Raw genomic sequence first — 25873 nt, forward strand, 5'->3', positions numbered from 1 at the left:
AATGATGTAGCCAATGAATGCTTGTAGTGAGTGTCCCCATAGGACAGGCATCATCAACAATCAAATACAGACCTATATCAACTAGCCAAAAGGGAGAGACTGGGCTAATTTGTAGAATTATAAGATCCTTAAAATTCAACCAAATTTGTTCCCATGACCATAATCCATTTGAACTGACATTTTCCTCAGATCAGTTTCCATCAAGTTCCTCAGATGAAAGTTCCAAAGAAGATAGGACCCTTCACACAAGTCATAATTCTTTATGCACACTTATTCAGTTAGAAAGAAGCAAGACTTAGGGGAACTGTGTCAACCAAAAGATACTCAAAGATATACCTCATAGACTTTAAGAGCCCATAAAGCTAACTAGTCCATAAAAGCTATTCATGTTCTTGGAATTGTTCAATATCACCTTCTGGATGCATAATGTAATACTTACGTCATGTGTTGCAGATAGTTCTTGGCTAAATACTTCAGTTATGTTCTGCAGATAATTCCTGGTTAAAATAAAAGATCCACCAAATATTTCTCTCTACAAATTAATATCAACAGTTAGCTTAGTACAATTGGACAGAATATTAATTTGATGACATATTTGTATCCTTCAGCTGTATGTCCTGGTTATGCTTGCCTTTACAGTGCTGCCACAGAACACGCTCCTGGCCCTGGATAGTTATCTACATCATTTCTATAATATTCCCAGAGCCAATGCAGTAGTGGACTCACCATAAAGAATTAATATAGATATTTAAATGAATCCGTGTTTTTAGAATTTTATGTTACTTCTTAGAGAGGAACCAATAGGATAAAGAAGAAAAAGGGACATGTTTACTGCACACCGATGAAGTGGGAGGCTCTCAGAATACTTGATATGTAGGAGTCCAACCCTGTGGTCATGATGTCTATCATGCAGATGAGGAAACTGAGGCTCAGAGAGCTTAGTAACCTTAGCAGAGTTGCAAGTTATAATAGATGCTATCTTAAACCCAGGTCTATCTGACTCAGAAGTCGATGCACTTCCAACGTACTAGGTAGTTTAATCTCATGTCTCCCTACACAACAGAATCTACTCTCCCTTTTCCAGACCCTTGGCTACTGGCCACCAGCAGTGGAGCATTGTGACAGGCACATTTGTACCATACACTTTCACATCAGCGTTGTTCCCCCTAACTGGATGTACTTCTTCCTCCCCAACTATGCAAACATTGCTCTCCCTTCAAAAGCCATTTTCTACTTGAAGTCTCACTTCCCCACAGGCCCACTCCTCTCTCAAATGTGAATTGCACAATTTGGCTTCTGTGAGCAAAAATTAGTTTTGGGTATGTCCTTTCTTGCACTGTGTTCTAAGTAGATGATTATTTCAATCCCAGTCACATTATAAGTTCTTGTATTTTAGGGTTGGTTTGTTTTTTTTTTTAATTTTAGTTTTGGGGGTGGTTTTTGCCATTCTCCAATCATTCTCCTTGGCACTAAAACGTCATTAGTACAAATGCTTCACTGCTATTGAAAATGCCAAATCTATGCCATGTTAATGTTAATTATGTCTCCATCTTCATGAAATATATCATTTGACTCCTTTTATAATAAATGAAGAGGCAATGTCATGTACAAAAATTGTACTGAACTGGGAATTAAGAGACCTCAGTTGATATTCTATTCAATAAACTAGTTGTGCCATTTGGGGCAAGCAATATAACTTCAGTACATCTGAGTTTCTTCACCTATAAAAGAAAGGATTTAGACTAGATTTTACCTAAACAGAGTGCTTATTCTTGTATATTTTAAATTGTGTTTCTAGAAAGGAAATTTGTAACTGAGCCCATGTGCTTTTACAGCCAGGCTTCCCCAGATTTTTCTCCACCGAGAGGCAGTTCTCCCTTCAGCATCTTCCCCTTCGCTGGTGAGGGCCAGCAGATGTGACAAGGAAAATAGAGATATTACCAGAAGCTCTTTCCAAATTGTAGCCAGTTTTCCAAAGCAAGCTTCCATCCACACACCCAGATATATTTAACACATGTGTTTCAGTAAATATGATTTGTTACCAAAAATCACAATGGTCTCTATTTTTATATCCAGACTTACACCTGTGCACAGTGCTCCAGGAGTAAAATCATTCATTCACATAAGTCGTGGGACAAAGTCAGCCCCATCTCGCCAACTATCCTGCCTTTCATTACACCATAGCTTTTATCAAGTGATCCACATGTATTACAGGTGGGAGATGGGTTCAAATATTTTTTTTTAAGATTTTATTTATTTATTTGACTGACAGATCACAAGTAGGCAGAAAGACAGGCAGAGAGAGGAGGAGGAAGCAGGCTCCCCGCTGAGCAGAGAACCCGATGCTGCGGGGCTCAGTCCCAGGACCCCGGGATCATGACCCAAGCCGAAGGCAGAGGCTTTAACCCATGAGCCACCCAGGTGCCCCATGGATTCAAATTTTTAAATAGAGACTTCACCAAGTTTACTATTAATCTAGGAAATACCTATATTTAACGTAAGGTCACATGTCCCAGGAGAACCTTAAAATCAAAACAGCACAAATCATAACCGTGAAAAGTATAATAAGTTAGAATGGTATACAGCATTATGACGAACCAATTGTTTCCTTCAGACTTGTTTCCCTTAATTCATTGTTTTCTTTACCCATCTATTCATCCATCCTATACCAAGTTACTGAGCATGTGCTGCGGTCTACAGCTGATCCAAGCTGCTCAGGTTCAACAGTGTGATGATACATGAAGTGCAGGGAATTATTTCATTGCTAGAACATGCTTTTTAAGTATAAACAAATAAGCATCTTAAAGAAAGCCTAACTATAGAAGAAAAGCATAAAAATCCTGTTATCAAACTTAAGGGAAAAGTCCCCCAAAAATCAGAAGAAAAGAAAGAAAACTACCCAGAGTAGGAATGATATTAATTTCATCTCCACAGAAAAGAGAAAATTGTGGTTGATAAATTGGGTAAAGTCATGTCCTCAGACATGACTGAAAAACATCCATATCAATATATATTTTATTTAAAAGAAATAAGCATAATTGTTAATATAGTTATATCTTTTTCTTTACAGGCAAAAGTAAATTTTCCAAAACACTAGAGCCGTTTCCCCATTCAATATTTACTTTATGTCAAATAGCAACCAAACGTAACTCATTAGAATCATATTTCTGCTGCATTATTTCCTATGTTCTACCCACTTCGGACATATCTTGGGACAAACGCACTTTACAACTGATAAATTATTCAATCATTAATAGATACTCTACTGAGAAATCACTACCTTTCTTGATAAGCTCAATTAACCCGACGTTTTGTCTTCAGTGAGTCAGTGGTGGAGATCTTGATGACACTAGGTTAAAAATGTATATATTACGTCATGAAAACTAATGCCTTAGGTAAGCAGAAGCTTTATTTCTTGCCCTACTGTGGCATTTAGTCTTCTGGCCTTTCATATTTTGAAATACTTTAGATCAACAGTCTTTATTAATTAAAGAAGAAAAACAGCAAAAGCTCTAAAGCCCATAACGGGGTCTCTCAGAAAATTAATGCCCAGAAAAACTGACTTGCACAGTACAATGGGACTCCAAACATTTCTAGAAAAGAAGAAGGAAAGGAGATCTTGGAGTATATAAACATGTTATAAATATATATATATTTATATATAAATATAAACATGTTAATTTATTTTACTCCGTTTATAAGTGGAGAGTTATTGGTTTTATCTTCCTCTAATTAAACTTAACAAAGCAAATGGCAGCTGACTTACTTTGAACGCCTCCTATAGATCAAACATTTTACAGGACTCTTCATACAATTAAGCTAATTTCCTTCATAAAAGCACCCTACAGTGTGCATAATATCTTCATCCAATTTTATAGAAGACAGAAAACCTCAAGAGAGGTTAAGCGACTTACACTGGGTAGTATGTAGATTTGGGATTTGAAGAGTATGAACTGGGATTCCCAGACCTGTGTTCCAAGGATCTCTTTTTTTCCACCATATCTCTGGCTAATTGCCTCACTTGGTTAGAGCACAAGCCTGGAGAAACCAGGACTACATGTCAGATTCCGATTTGGTCAGTTTGCTTACCAAAAAAGAAGAATGCTGATCTAGATGTTCTAGCAATGTGTTTCACTGACCATTAAGGGAATCAGGTAAAAATGTCTGAATGGCCCAATATCAGATTTGATCACTGATGGCCAAATATTTCAAGTTGAATTCAGGACCAACGGTGCTCACTGTTCTCACAGAGAGAAATAAATATATTGGTAAAAATAGTGTGCAGGGGCGCCTGGGTGGCTCAGTGGGTTAAAGCCTCTGCCTTTGGCTCCGGTCATGATCCCAGGTCCTGGGATCGAGCCCCACATTGGGTTCTCTGCTCGGCAGGGATCCTGTTTCCTCCTCTCTCTCTGCCTGCCTCCCTGCCTACTTGTGATCTCTGTCTGTCAAATAAATTAAAAAAAATCTTAAAAAAAAAAGTGTGCATTCCTATAAGGGCTGTTTGCTGGGACACAGTAATTTTCAAATAAGTGGTTTTTTTAAGTTTAGTTTGATGAGAAATATAACTATCAACTTGCTGGAATCTAAGAAGCATCAAGTTAATAATTATATGACTAATCATATAATCATAGGCGACCTAATCACCTCTCTAGGACTCGAGTATGTGAAGTAAATAAATTTGTTGACTTAAACCAAGTGGATTCTTTAAGGGAGGCACCATCCCATCAAATTATGTAAATAATTCAAAATTTCCCCTTGTGCCTCCCTCCCTGCTCTTTGTAAATCACCCAACAATTTGCAAAAATAACCAAGGGAAGTGTTTTGGGTGGGCTTTTGAAGATATTTTTAGCTAAAGTGGTAGAGGTTTAAAATACAAGCATGGGAGTGTCTGCCATTTAGAGAAATCACCTGCTCCCACAGTTCCGTGGAGAAGTGGAATGTTTTAATGTGTGTCACTCAGCACCCCATGTGGACTGCATTAACTCAGGTTCTAGCGGGTCAGGCCACGTGACACAGCTCTGCGCCACATATAATCACAAGCAATACAACTCGCTCGATGCAACATAAATTTAAACAGAAGTAGGTTTTTCTCCTCAAAAAGAGCCCACAGCTGCTGTAGATAACAAAATGCCCACACTACCCCACACTGAGAGGGCTCTGTGTTTTGACATGGTCTGAATTATATGGAGGTAGTTCAGCACCACTATATTTAGGGGGAATCTCGAAATAGGACCAAGGAGGGTTCGGGTGCATAGAATACATTCTCTAAGCGGCACCAGTGTTATTTTTTTAATAACCCATTTTGTAAGTTTCTCACTGGTGAATAAGAAGTGTTTTAAAATCTAGCCTGAAAAATTAGAGGGTAGAGACCATTTGGACTTAGACAAGCCACATTCTGAACCAGTAGGCCAAATATTTGGCATTCTAATTTAGACGAAAGATAAAATATTTGGCGAGTGCATTAAGAAGGCTCAGGAAAAAGAAAAGAGCATCGAATTATGATAAAACAGAAAATGGAGAGCGGGTGTTGCTGAATGTCACAACAGTGAATTTCCACCCAAAGTCAGTATGTGTGGTATCACTGGTAAGCATTATAGTCCTGAGAACACTGAGAGATTGGTTTTTGTCTACTCTCTCCTCTTGGAATAGAGTATAATATTATAATTTGATATACCTTGACTTTGGATGCCACTTTTGACATGCAGATTTAGCTTCTCACTTAAGCTTCATAAGAACCCTTTGAGCAGGAAGAGAACAAATCTCTTCCAGATAAGCCCACCCAGCACTAGTCACTCCCAGCAGGACAGCACACTCCCGCCCAAGCAACACTTCCACATGTCTCTCTGTCCAGCTATAATTAACCATGCGCCGCTTAGAAGTCTATTTGAAGCACAAAAGTCACACGAGAACATGGAGACATTTTTGCAAAGGGTCTTTTGTATTCATCAATAAACGTGAATCACTTTCATTGAACCAATCTTTGGACAGTATAAAAACAAGGTAAGTATCTCACTAAAGAGGTGAAATTTAAGCTTCAAAAGCAATTTTTGGGCCAAAACAAGTGTAATATAGTTCAATTTTGTAGGACACAGTCAATGAGTAGGTCTTAAAAATAACGAATATTTATTGACTGCTTCTAAGCATGTTACCGTACTAAAACCAATTTAATCCACATGGGAAAATTACAATAGCAGCAAGAAAAGCACACACAGGTTAAGAAATTTGCCCAGATTTAGCCAGGATGCGACAGAACAAGAATTCAAACCCAGATCTTGTTGGTAACAAATCTACATTGCCCAACCAAACACCCATCCTTTCAATGCCTCCTCCTAACCTCATTCAGTGTGGAATGAGAACTGTCTCTCTGCACTCAGGCTAAATATATTCTCCTTGAATTTCATATTTAGTCTTCAAGTTCTTTAAAGTGAACACATCATATTTCCACACTTTCAAAACTGAAACTTCTTATGGCCAAGGGTTTTATAAATTACTGGTTTTTATCCTTCACATACCTGCCTGTACATTTGGCACAAAATAAGCACATAGTTCGCTGCCTTTAAATGTGCTCTCACCTATGTCTACTTAAGGGTTCGCCCTGTTTTCCCACTCAGGTCTGACATTATCAGAGAGGCAGTTGGGGTTTGGGAAACAGGACTAGACTTACAAAAGATCCAGCTTCGCCTCACATTGGTTGTGTGACATTGAGTAATTCATTATCTCATTCCTCCGAACTTTGCTTTCCTATCTATAAAAGTAGGATATGCAAAACCTGTTTCACAAAGGTAAAATAAAAAGTCACATTTTTCTTTCCATCTTTTTATATTCTACACAGAGGGAAGGAAAATTCAACTTGCAATGTCATGTGTATCTGCTATGGATGTTAGCAAAATTTTCTGGATGTAAGTATCACTCATGGATTGATAAGGTGCCTGTTTTGTGCAGGATGGTTCTTCTGGAGGATGGTTATACAGAGATTATACAGATTCAGTCTCTGCTATCACCGTGATCCTGATCTAATGGAAGGCCAGCTGTTATATCTGAATATCATTTTATTTAAACACTTTCATTATTAAAATATGTATACAATTTCAGTTTTTATTAAGGGAACTTTCCAGAGTCAATTTAGTACCCATCAGATCTGTGATCCTAATAATTGAAATTTCTTATAAAGTAACAAGAGTCAAAATTATACATGACACCGCAAGTACAGTTGCCCACACATTTCTGAAATATTACTAGTCACGAGTAGAGCCCTTGGGAATTCCAGGACTGTCATAAAATCATAGCAATATTTTCAGTGTGAAAATTTGGTGCTCACAACATTCCCAATATAGGTAAAATACCGCAACTCAGTTGCTACTTTAACAAGATGAACAATTATACTGCTGTATACAACACAGCTTCGGTCAATCTCCCCTATATTGTTTGCGATAATGTGAAAATAAAGAGAAACATTCCAACACTTACATGATACTTTATATTAGATTAAATATTCCAGAGGATTGCATTCTCAATAGAAAACAGTCTGCATCATTATTTGCAGAATTCATCGTGCTAAATAGGACATTTATACCAATAAGTCTCTCAAACCCGGCATCATCCTGAAAATGTGTGCATGTTAAAATGTATCTCTGTTGTGTGGGATTACACTTTGATTAACTTTTCTTTCTCATAAGAGAGAACTTTAGTGCTTATATGTTTAACATTAATGCTAAATTTAATGTTAATAATTCCATAACAACCGATTAAAAAGAAATGTAAAGAATGGATTTTTCATAGGAAAGGAAGGAGTTATTGGCAATGGATTTCAATAAATTCCCCAGCTGGCTAGAGATATATCATCCTGGGCAGTAGAGTAGGTAAACCTTCCATGGCAAACTCTCAAGGACCCGTCATTCATGGCCACGCTCCCTGTCCTCTCTTCTTTTAAAATGCCAGTCGTGTATGGATGAGGCACATGTTTCTTCTGCCAGTGCCTGCTCAAGCAGACAGTTTACTAATTTGTAGCTCGGTAAACCTTTCACTGCACTGAGCACCTTGAGGTTAGCACATCTCTAATCATTATTTGATAACAGAAATCTGCAAGCATCACATCCCTAGTAACAAGAACATTGTATCTTAGCAACCAGCCTTGATATTCAAACAATTTCATTAAAGCGTAGCACCTCTTAGCAGGTGGGTGAGTGCGGGTGTTGATAAACATTTATAACATGATCAGCCATTGTGTTTGCCAACACTATAATCAGCATGACAAATTTATGAATTTGTTTACAAGCTCTTAGATAGCCAATCCATGTAGGTAAGCTACATTTCAGACTGGTTAGGAGATCCAGATATTAGATCTTTATTTGAAATGGAGAGTTTCTTTAAAAACCTATCAATTTAAGAGATTGCCAAGCTGTTTTCAGCACAGAGACATCATTAATATTTCCACTGTGGTTTAATCTTCAAATAGTAGTGTTGAATTTAAATGCTTCAAGAGCAAAATCTGAGTGGAAACTTCAGCTACATCGAGATTCATAAGAATCATGTTATGAAGAGAGTGCGGGTTGAATTTTTTTTCTTCTCCAGATGGACAGAGCTAGCTGATACATCTTTTGCACCCAAGGATCTATGCATGAATGGCTAAAACAAATATGGTGAAACTCCCCTTTTGAAAAAGAAGAGGATTCTTCAGTGAATAATTTACTACAAATTTTTAATGTATTTTTTTAAAGAATTATTTATTTACTTGAGAGAGAGATAGGGTGATCAGGGGGAGGTGCAGAGGGAGAGAAACTCAAGCAGACTCCGTGCTGAGTGTGGAACCTGACTCAGGGCTCAATCCCATGACACTGAAATCATGACCTGAGCTGAAATCAAGAGTCGGACACTCAACCAAGCCACCCAGGTGCCCCTTTTCAACATATTATATGTGTACCTAAATAGCCATTCATTTAAGGAACTACTGATATGTTACCATCATGTATTGGTTCAAACCTGAACAGCTTTTTCCTCAATTTTTACTTCAATCTCATACCTCCCTATGGTATCTGGATTTGTACAAAATTTAATATCCATTTTAGAGAGATTTTGAATCTTTTTCCTAGAAAATGGTCAGGAAACTAGATACATCTCTTCTTCAATCTCCACCAACCCCATGATCTTCAAGCCTGAAAAGCTCGTGATTTGGAAGGTACTAGCAAAACCTATCTCTTTCTTAATTATATAACACAGCTCCTCATATTACTCTAAAGTCTCAAACCTGTGACTATTCAAGTCTTACCAAGTATCAAGGTTCACTAAGGCATGCCCCAGCAAATAGGTGGAAGAAAAACAAGGACTTTTTTTACTTTCTGAAGTTTGAACCTTGAACCTACAGCACACAGTTACAACAGGGCCCCTAGGCTCCTCATCCCTGAACAAGCTATTAATCTACCTGAAATAGGTGAACTTCAGTGAAGCATTATCAAATAGGTAACAAGCTCCCTTTCAAATTAAAACCAGCCATGATGAAAAACAAGTTTGTTGACCTAGCTTGTTCACCATGAACCATGACACGTCAGTTAATAACTACCACCTGGGTAACTCCAAGCTTCAACAACCAGCATCACAATGTTCAAAAGATTTGAAGACAAAAAAAAAAAAAAAAAAAAAAAAATTGAAGTACAGCCCGTAAGACCAAGATTTCCACATTCAAATACTGACAGTAAAAAATGACCAGAAGGAAAGAAAAAATTAAAAATGTCTAAAGCTATAGTCAGAAAGGATCATGATCTCAGGATTACTGTAAAGCAAAGACATCAAAAAGCCTCTGAATTTCTATTTAAAATACCAAGTGGGGTAAGGGACAGTGTGAGGGCGGTGGGAAGGTGAGAAGGCAGTATTTGCCATACACATCAGTTTAATGGTCAGAATTAATAATTTAACAATTATTTCTCCTAATTCCCTGATACTTTTCAATATTCATTTCTTGTATTCTGACTATGTGTAAAGAAATTATTTTGGTCTGAGGGAAGAAAATAATTCAGCGTCTGAGGTGGGTTGGAGAAAGGATCCAATGACTCAAACAGTTGAAACAGTGGGAATCTGGGATTCACATTTTTTTCTTAATATTTTATTTATTTATTTGGCAGAGAGAGAGATCACAAGTAGGCAGAGAGGCAGGCAGAGAGAGGGAGAAACAGGTTCCCCACTGAGCAGAGAGCCCAATGCGGGGCTCGATCCCAGGATCCTGAGATCATGACCTGAGCTGAAGGCAGAGGCTTAAACCACTGAACCACCCAGGCGCCCCTGGGATTCTCATTTTGGTCTACACCAAAATGGTTGTATAAGTGGTTATACAACCGCTTTCTACTTGCCAATTATTTATCAGCTCTTTATATTCTAGTTTAATTCTTCTTAAAACCTTGTCATTTCTCATGAGACTTTTAAACTTTGTTTTCTATGTGAAGTTTGAAGCAAGAACCAGTGTGTGTGTGTGTGTATATGTGTGTGTGTGTGAGAAAGAGTATGGGTATGAGTGAGAAATTGTTTTTTCTACTTACTGAAGTCACCAGATAATTCTACATAATTTATGAGAGTGCTATCAAAATCCATTGACTCAGTTTGATGGACTACTTCCTACACTGTAGATCTGTGGTCATTAAAATGCTGGATTTCTAAAAATATATCATTGAACATAACTTGGTAGACAACGGTTCCAGGTAAGATCCTGAAGTTAGAAAGAGTTTTCTTTTGTAGTATTTTTGCCTTGAGAACAGTGTCATTAATTATGGATTATCTTCCAGTTAAACAAAAAATATATACATATATAATATATATATGTAAATCAACATCTCGTTCCCTGTAATACCAGCTAATAAAAGCTCTCTTTGAGCTGCCTTCCTTCTCTGGGCTTGACAGTTTAAAAAAAAAAAAAAGTATATTGCCCACCTAAGACCCACCTCTGAGAGGCAACTACCCCTAGCCTTGGGCACCAAAGTCGAGGAAAAACCTCACATTTTGTGTAGCCAACTTCAGGTGGTATATACGCTCTGTACAGAAAGCACTGGACATGACTTCAAAAGCATTTTCTCACTTCGGCTATTTAGACATAAAATTTCTGCCAAAATACTGTAGACTAAAATGATAGCATAGGTCATTGGTCATGTTAAAGTTTGCAGAGTCTGCAAAAGAGAACAGGTGAGAAGTGTGATTTTAGTAAAGGATTCAGACACCAGGCTAAGCCAGCGCTGCTGTGCTCTTGCAAAAGGAATACCTTCCATAACAAACCACTGAGTAGCTCGCTATTAGCAAATGGTAAGGACTGGAAATCCCACAGGGTTCAAAGCGCTTGATATTTGTGTAGTACTTTCCATCTGAAGGTATCAAGGTGCAGGATAAATATTAACTCACACCCTCTGTCAGTTTGGGCAGCCCTTGGAGTTTGTAAATTCAGACTTTAAATCACAATTATTCCCTCATACTATTTTACTTCAGTCCAGGACACGGATCAGTTTTACTTTCCATACAGTGTTTGAATATAAATAAAAGGATAAAATGCCCATGTAACTCAAATTTCTAAACCCCTATTTCGCACTCAGAATCCATTCTTTTTGAGATTGACAACAAAACTCAGGTGGGGGGGATGGGCGAAATAAGTGAAGGAGATTAAGGTACAAACTTCCTGGTATAAAACAAGTCACTGGGATGAAAGTACAGCATAGGGAATAGGATCAATAAGGTTCACAACCACATACCTGAAGTAGCAGTGCGTGCAGCGAGGTAGGTAAACCTTGAAAACAGGATGAATGACGGTGCGAGTCTTATTTCCGCAGCAACCTGCTCCCGGGCAGCAAGCACCTGGATCTTGCTAAATACCATCCCCGAAATGAAATCCTAAAGAGGTTTCCCAGGGACGCAGCAGGTAGGCTTCAGCGTGAAAGCTATTTGTGGTGTAAGCCAAAAATGGTTTTTGAATTTACAAAACGCAACTCTACTCCCCTAGAACACGCATTTCTCCCAAATGCCTTAACGGTTTCCAAAGTCTAAATGGGAATCACCTGAAGGGTGAGTGGGATTATGGGTAAGACTTTATGATGATGAATTTAAGACTTTAAGATGATGAATTATATGTTACAATTATTTCTATGATGCATTGTATAATCCTTCAGATTTTTGAGAGTTTATGGGCAAGAAATAATATAAAGTAATACTGTGCAACTGCTCTCTCAAAGGCTTCTAGACCATCAGTAGGAGACAACCCTCCCACGGGGCTAAGACCTCAGTGCTCCAGACTCACAGTGTAACTAAGGGATAAGATAAACTACTCCCTAATCTTTGCTATTCAAAGTGCAGTCTGTGGATCAGCTGCACTCACATCACCTGGGAGCTTGTTAGAAATGCAGAATCTCGGACCCCCAACCCAGACCTACTGAGTTCTCATCTGCATTTTAACAAGATCCTAGGTAACTCTTTTGAACAGTAAGATTTGAGAAGCACTGAGCTAACAAATAAATACGTATAAAGTACAGAATGTCTTTCTATACTCTATGCACTGTTATAGGAGCTTAAGTACATTTACTTAATTAGCCCACACAATAAATTCATGAGGTAGGCATGAAGACCACAGTTTTATAGAGACAAACGGAAACCGAGCTTCACCAATGTATGAGATACTCCAAACGGTATTTGTGAGTGGAATTTCATTTCCTTTCTGACACTCCACTAATGGGCACACAGAGTTTCTTTAGGAAATCTCTGTAGACAGCCATGATAACCTTGGTCTGTGTCACTTAAAACCATACATTCTTGGGGCACGTGGGTAGCTCGGTCAGTTAAGCGGCTGCCTTCGGCTCAGGTCGTGATCTTGCGGGTCCTGGGATCGAGCCCATCAAGCTCCCTGCACAGTAAGGAGACTCTTCTCCCTCTCCTGCTGCTTCTCCTGCTGTGCTCTCTCTCTCAAATAAGTAAGTAAAATCTTTAAAAAAAAAAAAAAATCTTCCATTCTTAGAAGAAAAAAAAAAAACAGTTGGCAGAGGGACCAGACCAGATACTCATCCCAGAATTGTGGAGTAGGACACTTTTGGAAAAACTGCGAGTTCCACAAAGAGCAGAGGAACTTCCCATCTCAGCTTTCCCGATAAGGTGTGCCTTACCTGGAAATTTGAAGCCACCACACTATTCTTTTTTTTTTTTTAATTTTTTGCATCACTAAGCATATTAAATCATTAGAAGGTAGGATTTCTTGCCTGTTGTTCCTGGTAATGATCCAAGATTAAAACAATTTCAGGGTGCCTTGGTGGTATAGTTAGTTAAGCGGCCAACTCTTGGTTTCAGCTCAGGTCGTGATCACAGAGACCTGGAATCGACCCCTAAGTCGGCCTCTGCACTCAGAGACAAGTCTCCTTTAGGATTCTTTCCCTCTCCCTCTGCCCCTCCCACCCCACTCACGCACACTCTCTATCTCTAAAACAAATAAATAAATCTCTAAAAAATAAAGATTAAAATTTCAGGAATAAAACCAAAACAAATCTGTGACTCCAACATGACACAGAGAGAGAGAAAGGAAGGAAAAGGAAAATTCTAAACCAGATTGTCTTTTTTTTTTTAACCAGATAGTCTTTAAAAAAATTAAAGCCACCACCTTTAGCAATGAATGGATAAAGGGGGAAAAAAGTGCTCCATTGGTTATTATTTCCATGCTCACCATAAGCACAGAATTTACATATCCCGTGATAGGAAAGAATACTAATGAAATTACAATATATTTAATTTCTTGAGCACAGGCCTATTTCACAGTATAGTTGACGCTTGAATAGCATGGGTTTGAACTATGTGGGTCCACTTACATGTGGATATTTTTACAGTGCAATACTATAAATGTATTTTCTCTTCCTAGTGATTTTATCATTTTATTTTACTTTTATTTTGCTTTATTTTGTTTTATCTTATCATGATAAGTATATTCTTTCATCCCTATCTCCTTTTTCCCCCATCCCTCCACCTATCTCCCCTCTGGTAACCATCAATTTGTTCTCTATAGTTAAGAGTCTGTTTCTTGGTTTGTCTCTCTTTCCTTGTTGTTTTTTTTTTTCTTTTGCTCATTTGTTTTGTTTCTTAAATTCCACATATGAGTGAAATCATATGGTAATTGTCTTTCTCTGACTGACTTATTTTGTTTAGCATTATCCTCAAAGTCCATTTCTGTTGTTGCAAATGGCAAGATTTCATTCTTTTTGTGGCTAATTAATATTCCATTGTACATATGTACCACATCCTCTTTATCCATTCATCTATCGATCCACACTTGGGCTGCTTACACAATTTGGCTATTGTAAATAATGTAACTATAAATATCAGGGTTCATATAGCCCTTTGAATTAGTGTTTTTGTATTTGGGGGTAAATACCCAGTTGTCTGATTCCTAGATTGTAGGGTAGCTCTGTTTTTAACTTTTTTTTTCTTAAAGATTTTATTTATTTATTTGACAGACAGAGATCACAAGTAGGCAAAGAGGCAGGCAGAGAGAGAAGAAGCAGGCTCCCTGCTGAGCAGAGAGCCTGATGCGGGACTTGATCCCAGGACCCTGGGATCACGACCTGAGCCAAAGACAGCAGACAACCCACTGAGCCACCCAGGTGCCCTTAACTTTTTGAGGAGAATCCATATTGTTTTCCACAGTGGCCACACCAGTTTGCATTCCCACCAACAGCACAAGGGTTCCTTTTCCTCCAACATCCTTGCCAACACTTGCTGTTTCTTGTGTTTATAATTTTAACCATTCTGACAGGTGTGAGGTGATATCTCATTGTAGTTTTGATTTGTATTTCCCTGATGATGACTGATGAGCACCTTTTCATGTGTCTGTTGGTCATCTGGATGACTCCTTTGGAGAAATGCCTGTTCATGTCTTCTGCCCACATTTTAATTGGATTATTTGTTTTGGGGAGTATTGAATTCTATCACTTCTTTATATATTTTGGATACTAGCTTTTTATTGGGTATGTCATTTGCAAATATTTTCTACCTTTCAGTAGTTCGCCTTTTCTGGTGATTTTCCTAATAACATTTTCTTTCTCTAGCTTGCTTGATTATAAGAATACAGTATATAATACATACAACATTCAAGATACGTGTTAATCAACTACAAATGTTATTGGTAAGGTTTCCAATCAACAGTAAGCTATGAGTAATTCAGTTTCATGGAAGTCAAAGTTTTATGCAGATTTTCCACTCCCCAGGGCATGGGTGCCTCAAAGCCCCACCCCCACCCCCTGTGTTGTTCAATGATCCACTATAATTTTTTTCTCTTATTTGACATAAGCTGTTTGCTATGGAATTTATTTAGTTAAAAAAATGACCAGAATCTGTTCTTTGAGGATTTACACTCTTTCTTTGATTCTACTACATAACAATCACTAATAGGAAATTCATTACCTGGAATACAAATACTAAAAGTCTCTCAATTATTAGAACTGGCATTATCAATACAATAAAGCCTAATTTTTGTATTTACCTCTATACAACTGAAATTCATTTAGAACTCCCTGTGAGGATGGTCAGATTGTTTTGATTGATAAGACAAAAGGTGCAAACACCCAGCAATTTCCTCGCTTAGCTTTCAGTTGCTATTTATCAACATTTAGCTGTCGTTATAAGGAAACCATGAGGTATATGTAGAAAGATTCAACACCGCATATTTTATGCTTTTATGTTTTATTGTAATATTTAAATTAAGAGAATTTTCCTCATATCCTAATAATTACTAGATTTGAAGCAAAAAAAACACAAAACTCTATCTTGATTTTCATTTTGTGTCCATTCTTTCAGATTACACTCTAAGTGTCAACTATGATTATTGCTGACATCTTCGTATCAATGAGCCTCCGAGATTTTATGCAAAGTCCTAAAAACTTCACCCAGGGTGTCATTAAATTAGGCAAGGCTGGTTTTCCTCTGTGTTTTCTAACTGAAGCACAGTCTCTGATCTAAAAGTTCATGCCTGGCTTGGCAGTCATGCCCAGTTTTCGCAATTTATCATTCTTCTTAATGGCTTCTTTTAATCCCAATAAAATACTCTCTTTCACATGACTATCCTTTACCTGGGTAAGCAGAAGAAAAATAATGCTTGTTTAAAATTAATTTCTTACTTTTCCCTCAGTGCAGTGCATCTAAAGAAGCAAAACTTAGTGAATTAAATTTAATGACATAATAAATTCTTCCTTTCCGACAATACTGTGGTTTAATTCACAAGTGCACTTTAAGCTTTTGCCTTTAGCATCTGATGGGTCATTAGTCTGTATGTTATCCAGCAGCCGGACTCCTCAGAGTCTACACTCCATCAGCAAGCACCAAATCAGTAGTTTCTGAAATATGACTTGTAGGTCAAGTGTCCTGAAAAAGAGTGCCTTGGGCATCCCAGATGGAGAATAGGGCATGACAAGCAACAAACTAGGATAGAATTTGATGCCAGTGCTCACTAAAGACTCCATTCATTCTAACTCACTAAACAACTCTTCTCCAAATAATTTGCCTCCTACTTTTGATGTTTCTAACCAGTAGGTCATGCAATGAAATCAGTTGTTTTGTGCCAATAGGCTTAACATACATGTCATCAAGTTGAACATATTCTAATCATGTTTTGCCCCAAGAACCTTTGTCTAATATCACAAAACAGTCCTTGGAATCGCTATCAGTCATCCTAGACCAAAATAGGCTAATTACTGCATATCAACCCTGCCCCAGTGTTGGAGAAATGCTCTCTGCTAGGTCAAATAGTCCCTTCTTGAGAGCATCTTCTCTTCTGGAAAATAGAAGTAGAGATACCATTAACAGTTTTCCAGAATTCCACATAAGATGTGGGAAAACCATTTTCCACCCTATCTTTAATAGCTGAAATAGCCAACCTGTCCAATCTACTATAGTTCGGCTAAAGTGCTACATTCATTCATTCCAATGGAGCTAAATACTGGAAATAGAGATAGAGTTTACAGTCAGTCCTGGTGATCAAGAGTTAAACAGGTCGTTTTGGATAAGTGATGTAACGGTATCCTTTAGCCTGCCTTGTCATCATTATATCACCATCTCATCATTACTATGATCATCATTATAATCATCGTATGTTTAAATTCTTTAAGAATTTAACATAAAAGGAGACTGGACACTGGATACAATTGAGACTCGACATTATACATGGGGAAATGGGGGAAAAAATGACCTTCCCCCAAAATGGGATTTTCAATATTCTATAAAAATTTTACCTTGTTGTCTTACTTCATCATGGTGCCATCTTCCTAGAGGAACTTAGGAGAAAGACTGGACCCAATAGTTGACTTAAATCACTTTATTTAAAAACTTGAAAGCCAGCATCTAAAATTGCTGGTTGCCCTTGGTCCCTGTGAACAGATAGAGGAACAGTAAGCAACACAGTAGCAGGAAAGATATAGAGGATTTGAATTCTGAAAGGAAGGTGACTGCTTAAAGAATGAGGAGAGAGAGAAACACAGCGAGTCTGAATGAGAAATGAGTATAGATAGAGGCAGGAGGGCAGAGGAAGCAAGAAGAGCAAAAGGAGAAGAGAAATTGAAGAGAGGGTGGGAGAAAGAACAAATGAGAAGAGCATTCAACCAGGACATATACACCTAAACCCATGAAATAAACAGAGTAAAAATAATCCTGTGCCTCTGTATAGAGAGAACAAGGAGTTCTCTCTGGATCAAGTGGCAGGGCCTCATACGTGGAAAAGACAACCAACCTCATGGTGGGCAGCCTCTGAAATGGCTCCTGCCTCCTGATACTCACATCCTGTGTAATCCCCTCCCACTCGTAGTGGGCTCTAGCTAGTGACTCACTTCTAACCAACAGAATGCAGTAATAACGACAGGGTGTCACTTCCAAGATTAAGGTAGTAAAAAAAAAAAAAAAAAAAAAGAGTTCTGGCTTCCACTTCATTTGTCCTTTCTTACTTTGTCATTTGTCCACTCTGAGGGATGTCAGCTGCCATCTTGTGAGCTGTCCTGTGGAAAGGGCCAGCTGATATGGGACTGAAGATGGCTTCTGGCCAACAGCTAGTAACGAAATGGGACCCCGAGTCTCATAACTTCCCAGGACCTGAATCCTGCCAACAACTACCTAAGTGAGTTTAGAAGCTAAACCTCTCTCAATTGAGGCTTTAGATGAGACTGCAACCCTGGTCAGCACCTTAATGATAGCTTTGGGAAGTCTTTGAGGCAGAGGCACTTAAGCAACCCTCAGATTCCCAACCCATGGAAGCCGTGATATAATAAATATTTGTTGTTCTAATGTGCTAGTTTTTAGGATAATTTATTACACATCAGTGGATAATCAATATACACATTTAATATGAATTTGACCACTTTGCCCAAGATTAACTCCAGATTAGTAGGATGACAGCTAAGGCAGCCCAAATAGATTTAATAACAGGACTTGAAGATCCAGCCTCTGATAAACTTAACATGGTTTAAATTAATTAGCAAATCTCACTATGTTTCACACAGATACCTGAGTTTGAGCACCGACTATCAGTCAGGTACTTATGAACTCTGAGATAACAGCCAAGTCATTTAACCTTTCTGAGGCACAGTCTTCACATGTGGAAAAGGGGGCTAATAATTATCCCTGCTTGTCGTGCCTGTCATGAGATTGACTTGAGGTCATGTAATTGAAACTATTTTGGAAATCATAAAATTAGTCATAATGTAAGTACTTAGGAAACAACTACAGCCCCACTCATGGGATTTTTCTGGGCTAATAACATCTTAAATATTTGCAACTCCTTTAAAAGTATTTCCTCTTTTTTATGAGAAAAAAGATAATATCTCTGTAGTTCTTAAGTTTTGGCACAACTAAAAATATCTTAAAGTTTCAGTTTTTCCAAATCTAAGGCTATTCTACCCATGTCCATCTTAAAATTGATCATTTCTTACATATTGAATATTTAGTCAAATAATTCTAAAAATTTTCTTTATTTCAAAGGTGAATGTCTTAGGTGACTCTCTCCAGAAACAGAATGAGATAGGAATACTTGTTCAAATGACTTCTTTTGGGGGAGTGTTTGAAGAAGGAGAGGGAAGAGAGAGGGAAAGAACACTAGAAAGGAATGTGGGCTGGACTGGAGAACTAGTTCAGTTGATGCCATGGAGAAGCTCTGGAGAACAAATAGCACCTCAGCATTTTTTCCTTTGAGGCCTTGAAGCTGGCCTTTGCAAGTTTCCTCCTTCCCAGGTAGTCATTGGCCAGAGGGCAATCTTCCAAGGAAGGTGGCGGGGCTGAGTTAACAGCCAAACTCAAAGCAGCCAGGGAAGCACGTACCAACCACTGAAGGGAACCTAGGTAGGGTTCCAACAGCATCTCCTCCAGAGTAAATATAACATGCTTTCTAGTGGTATTTTATCGCCATTTCTGCAAATAAGTCTTGATATGCTAAACATTTCAGCACTGATAGCTTTTATACCAGCTGTGGTCAACGAGACAGAAGAAAGAGTGGCAGTGTGGAAGAATAAAGTTTTATCTCTAATCAGAGTTATAAAGCTTAGTTCAGCTCAGATAAAAGAAAAAGAGGGTCACTGGGAAAACCTTTTTCTCCTAAACTATAGACCATTAAGAAATATATATAAAAGGGGTGCCTCAGTCAGTTAAGTGTCTGCCTTCAGCTCAGGTCATGATCTCAGGGTCCTGGAATCAGGGTCCTGGGGGTCAAGCCCCATGTCAGGGACCCTGCTTCTCCCTCTCCACTGTCTCTCCTCCTGCTTGTGCTCTCTCTCTCAAATAAATAAATAAAATCTCAAAAAGAAGAAGAGAAATATATGCAGAAGGGGTTACTTAAGCAAGGCTGAGGTGAGGAGAGCACCTGGGGAGTAACAGTTTCTCAACAAGCCTTAGTGGGAGAAAGACCAGGGAGATGAATGAGAGAAGAAGGGGGGAGAATATGAAGGAGTTTGAACTGGGGTCCTGAGAGAAGTGAAGGAAAAAAAAAATTCCATGCCAGTGCCCATGAGGGAGGGGGAGGAGTCGGGGTAAGGAATAATGACTTCAAAGAGAAGATATCTCAACCTGTTTGGAATCACAGGCTTGTCCTAACTACCTCTCCCGTCAAGCTTTTCTCCATTTCTCCAATCTGACATGGCCCACTTTTTTCCCTTATAAATTGTTTATGTTTGAAAAACTCAATCATGAAACAGAAGATGGTAAAACTTCTGTTTATCCAGTGTTTATTACTCACACTTGAGCTAAAGCTTCCTGAAATATTATTGCTCTTGGTTGCATTTTGGTGGGTATTTGTCGGAAAATATATTTTGACAACAGTTGCCTAGAAGAAATTCTTACGCTTCAGAATGCATGAGAGGCTTTACAAAAGAACTCAAATGAGAAAGTGGAATCTGGGGTTTATCCACTGGACGGGGCTCCCAGCCTTCCCTCCTCCTAGCATGGATGCATGATCCGTGCCAACCCTCATTTGTGTTTCTGACATTAATGAATTTTGGCTTTTTTAGTATATCTGGAAAAAAAATTGGAGATTTCCATGAATAAAACACTACAGTGGCAATAATCTTTCAACCAGGATTCAGTCTCTTTCCATCATTCTCAAACATAGGTTACCAGTTTTTAAAACTATTTCAGCTAGGGAATGTTTATGTAGGATAAAACTAAAATGTAAACGTGGGTTTAAGGTGATTGCCCAGTTGCTTTATATAACAAAATATCTGCTGGTTTTCAAACCTATATTGAAACAGTATGTTAGTTCTGTTCTGACAGTATATAAAGATACTGGCTTTCCCAGACACATAAGCAAAGTCTTTTATGAGCTCATAAAGGCTAGACTTAGGAATATTTAAGTATTGGGTAATTCATAGAACAATATCTTTAGTCATTCAGCTAACGTAAAAGACAACCACAATTTATTCTTCTTAAATCTCTTCCTCTCATTTTTCATATTCTTAGGAGGTGAAAGGTATTTAGAAAAGACCTAAATACATTTTTTATTATTATTGAACTATCAAAGATGTGCTCTCTTGTGGGACTCCCTTCACTTCCTCATTCTGTGTATGTTAACCCACTTCAGAGACAATGGTGAAATGAACCCAAAATGCCAACTTACTATTTGCATTATAAATGGAGGCACAAAAGGATATTTTAAAACTTTTGGTTGATCTGGCATATCAAAGATTTCTTTCTAAGCTACTTCAGTGACTGCATTGAAGTAAACTGAAAGCAATAACTTAAAAGGGGTGAAAAAAGTTATAAAAAAAAATCTTATTTCCATGGAAAAATTCAGTTTACTCTCCTAGCCTCCCCCCCTTTTGAATTACTTCTCTTTCTTACTCTCTTCTCTATTTACAGGACTCAACTAGGAAGGAATCCAGAGCTTTCTGAATTTAAGTGTTAGCTAGTTCTTTCTGGAGTACAATCTATTTTCCTTGCCTTGTCAAATTTGCTCTCAAACTTCTAGCAAATAGCTTAACTCCCATTGTTTATTCTATTGAACTAATTACCAATATTGCAGCTTTGACTCTATCCATGTGTCTACCATTTCCCACTGCTTCATAAAGTACAGCAGAATTACAAGTCATTAGAATGTCTACCTGAGAGTCAATATAAGTGAGGCTAATGAAATTTAAACAAGAAGTTTCCACGTCTTAACAATTGCTGCAGCTTTCTTAACTTCCCCCTTTGACCTTCATAGATCTGTGGTTTTGTTTTCTGTTTTCAAAATGGAGGCCAGGGCCACCTTAAGAATCATGGGAAAGTTGAACTGGGCAGTAGACAAGTTGTGTTTCAGTTTGACAAAATTGCCACTGAAAATGGTAAAATCCTCTATGGGCTCTCGCAAACTGAGCCAATCAGAGTTCCTGGAAGAGGCAAAGTCTGCCATGTGGTAATCACAGTGCCTATGGAAGGAACTGACTTCTCCTGGTTAGCATTATCTTGGGGGAGTAGAGACGTTAAGGGTTGATGACTCTTCATGAGCTCAGAGGATGGGGAAATATGAAATGCTCACAGAATACGAAATCTTATTATCAGAACACTAGGGGGAAGGCAAAGTACTTTGGTCACCAAATTCCTAGAAGAAAATGCACATTATTACTAAATTTGTCTATAAAATAATGTATCTCTAAAATGTAAAGTTATGCCCAGGGACACCTGGATGGTTAAGTTGGTTAAGCGTCTGCCTTCAGTTCATGTCATGATCCCAAGGTCCTGGGATTGAGTCCCACATGGGGCTCCTTGCTTAGTGGGGAGGCTGCTTCTCCCTCTGTCCCTCCCCGCTGTTTATTCTCTCTCTCTCTCTCACACACACACACACAAATATACAAATAATATCTTTTTTAAAAAAGTTATCAACATATTTGACCATGTCATTTCCAGGTATTATTTTAACTATGTGCACTCTAGAGAAGATATCCTATCTGCCTCTCATTTTATAGTGCTCGAGTAAATTAATACTAAATAAGTTTAATATCTGACATACGTATACCTACAATATCAAGCTCTTACAAAATTATGCCAAATTTTGATTTTTATCACATTTTATTACAATTTATTGCTGATAGGAAAATAGTTCATGTGGGAACAGAGACCAGTCTCTTTGCTCTGATTTTTCTTTAATGTAGGAAGTTCTCCTGGATACAAACAGTTAAGAACCCAGAACTCTAGTTATACTTCCACTGACTATTTTTTTAATGTTATCTTTTGGAAATACATACAAATTGGCTCCCAAACCTCTGAACATTCATCCCACCACACACCCTGTCTATCACCCAAACAAAACCAAAAAGGAAAAAATAACATGATATCACCACAGATTCGGTCAAATAATAAGATTATATTTTGGAGAACACTGATGAAGGGAGATGCTACCATTGCCATTAACAATATGGAGCTTATTAGACCAGAGGTACATCTGTCTGTAATTAAGTTAGGGACTCTAATATGCCATCATTTCAGCTTTGCAATGAAATGCATTTCTTTAGGGTGCTTAGACATTTGATTTGAGAAACTACTATCTAGTCTTGAACTATAATACAAAAGCTGCTTCTCAATTAAGCCTAGAATACTTCATTATCAGTCAAATTATATCAGTATCGTTTTTAACAAATCAGACTGTCAGAAAGACATCCATATGTCCCTAACTTTGGTATCATACATAGCTACATTCAAGCCACAATATAAGTTCAACTGTGAATACTGAATGCATTTATTCATTGTCTATCAATTTGCCAACCTTTCTAAAGTGCAAGTTCATAAAAATCATAGAAATTGATATTTTCTTGAGGCTGCATAAAGCTTCAAATTATATTTGGCAATGACTCATTCTAGAGGAAAACTTTAGTAATGTTCTATCATTGCCACATACCCTGTGCCTGTGTTAGAAACACCTCAGTATCTTTCCCTTTCTGACACTACCCCGTACCTACTTCCTCCAGAGTTATGAGACTCAAGGTCACGTTAGAATGACTTATGCCATATTTCACTAAGACTTCTTTCCAGTCTTGCCACTAAGTCTTCCTGGAAACACACCTCCTTTAAATCGTCCATCCAAATTTCTCAGGAGAAGCCTACCTGACAGTAATAAGGAAACAAATAAAAATTCATAATAATGCAAAGAAGGCCAGAACCATTATACTTGAACATCTCTGTTCTGGTCTCAACCCTGTTGGCATTTCTGTAAAGTGTTCTTCTCACAGATTTCCTAATCAGTATAATTTAAAGGTGTATTTAGTATAATTTCATAAGATTCCATATAAGTCAGAAGTCAAAATACCACCTATAAATCTTTATATTTAACAAGTTTTTAAGCACATATATAGCTACTGAAAAATAGCTATGACATTTTATGTATTTAAACATGATAGAAGACAAACATTTTCAAAGAAAAAGATCTACGCCTGCCCATCCCTCCACTGAGGAAAGAATCACAGGTTATGGATGGAAACATGTAATTGGACAAACACAGACAAGGGCTAACTCCTATGAAACGCAATATGATCAGTCTGATTATTTAATGATAAACATCCTCTTGTTCATTGCTAACACTGTCTGAAAAAATCCTGGATTTCATTTCATCTCTGCTGGCACTCAAACATTCGGAAAGCAATGACTTCTAGGATAGTCCACGTTACAAGATTGGCCAGAGTCTTGTTGTGCCTCATATGAGTGACGACCCCTCCTCCCACATCAGGTTCAGATACACTGGAGTGGGTTTTCCTGTTATTCTGACACACGCCTTTCTTCCCACATGAACAATAAAAGTTTGGTGTGCTATCTTAGCACAGAAGTTCCTTCCTGAGTACGAGTGTGTCTTATCTATTGAGAAAGTCTGACACCAGGTAGATTGTTTATGTCAAAAAGCATCTCTTAGGCAGATAACTGTTTTAGGACCTAGATAAATGAGCAAGTTCTCAGTGCAAATATACAAAACACTGAAAATATAAGGTGTCTTTTTTCTGGAAAGACGATTATACATTTCTATGGTGGGTATTTCTCCACACACCCTGTTGTGTCCATGTAGTAAGGCTCTCCAACAGCTGCCCACCCCCCAACTTCTGTACAGTTTGTCTCAGCTCAGTGTCTAGAGTCTGGCCAAGACTAAAAATTTGATTACTCTTCCCTAAATACTTCTTGCTTTTCCCTGCTTTTTCTCACACAGGGGTCAAGCTAAGAAAACAAACAAACAAACAACAACAACAAACATACAAACCACCTTTGCTCTTTCCCTGCATCTCAGCCAGGGCTGAGAACTAGCAGGTGCAGCCAACCTTCCCCCAGATCAGCTTGCGGGGCAGGCCCACAACTGCTGGGTTCCTGCTGCGGAAAAGGGGTCAATCAGATAAACTAACTCAGGTTCACGTGTTAACACGTTACTGAACTATCCTTCCAGGTAACTAAATATCTTATCTAAATGTAAATGTACAATGATTAGATAAGACCTCATGAACCTGTCTATTATATCTTAAACACTGAGGGAGTGTTGAGCGCTCTGCCGAGGTTACAGAGATGAATAAGAGAGTTCTCTGCCTCCCCGGCTCACAGTTTGGTGAAGTCCCCAGATAGAAACAGCATGGTAGGGGCGACTGGGTGGCTCAGTGGGTTAAAGCCTCTGCCTTTCGCTCAGGTCATGATCCCAGAGTCCTGGGATCAAGCCCCGCATCGGGCTCTCTGCTTGGCAGGGAGCCTGCTTCCTCCTCTCTCTCTCTACCTGCCTCACTGCCTACTTGTGATCTCTATCTGTCAAATAAATAAATAAAATCTTTAAAAAAAAAAAAGAAAAAGAAAGAAACAGCACGGTACCTTATATGTTAATATAATACATTATATGTTAATAAAATAATAATACATTATATGTTAATTAAAAATAATAATAAAAGATAAAAGAGGGGGGAAGAAAAGAAAGAAACAGCACGGTAAATGCAGTGATAGGGATATATATAGGACATCCTGGGAAAACAGGGGAAAGTCAAGGTCACACAGCTTTCTGGAAAGGAACAGGAGCAGGAATAGTCCAAACATCAAGTAATATAAGAATAATAAGGCCTGGACTGTGCTAAAGTGCCAACATTATTATTTACTTGTATGCTGAACTCTTCAGAGCCACCTCAACCAAACACAGTACTCAAGAACTATGAGTTCTACCTCCCGAATTTGGTTCCTCATTTGTCCCCTTTCGACCAAAACCACTGCCTCCGTCCCAGGCCTCCTCATCTACCTGGACTATGACATCCCTAGTCTCCAGGTTCTTCTAACGGGTCCTCCACACTGTTAACAGCCTCCACACTGTTAGCATACGGAGTTTGCCAAAATGAAAATTCCTAACACATCTAGTGGATTGGGGTAAGAGCCTGAGAACGACACCCAGAAGAAGTGACTGCTGACATGATACCAAACCAATAAGTAA

The 25873-nt window shown here is 38.2% G+C and overlaps 1 long non-coding RNA gene across 1 annotated transcript in view; it reads left to right on the top strand.

Annotated features, from left to right (window-relative positions):
* The first annotated feature begins 11754 nt into the window (after positions 1-11754).
* LOC123951115 overlaps positions 11755-25873 on the top strand; it is a 51438-nt gene continuing 37319 nt past the window's right edge. Inside the window, exon 1 of the long non-coding RNA XR_006820348.1 lies at positions 11755-11887. This is a non-coding gene — a long non-coding RNA (uncharacterized LOC123951115). The remainder of the gene's footprint in view (positions 11888-25873) is intronic.

The sequence above is a fragment of the Meles meles genome, chromosome 9 (genome assembly GCF_922984935.1).
Source record: "Meles meles chromosome 9, mMelMel3.1 paternal haplotype, whole genome shotgun sequence".
NCBI classification, from domain to species: Eukaryota; Metazoa; Chordata; class Mammalia; order Carnivora; family Mustelidae; genus Meles; species Meles meles.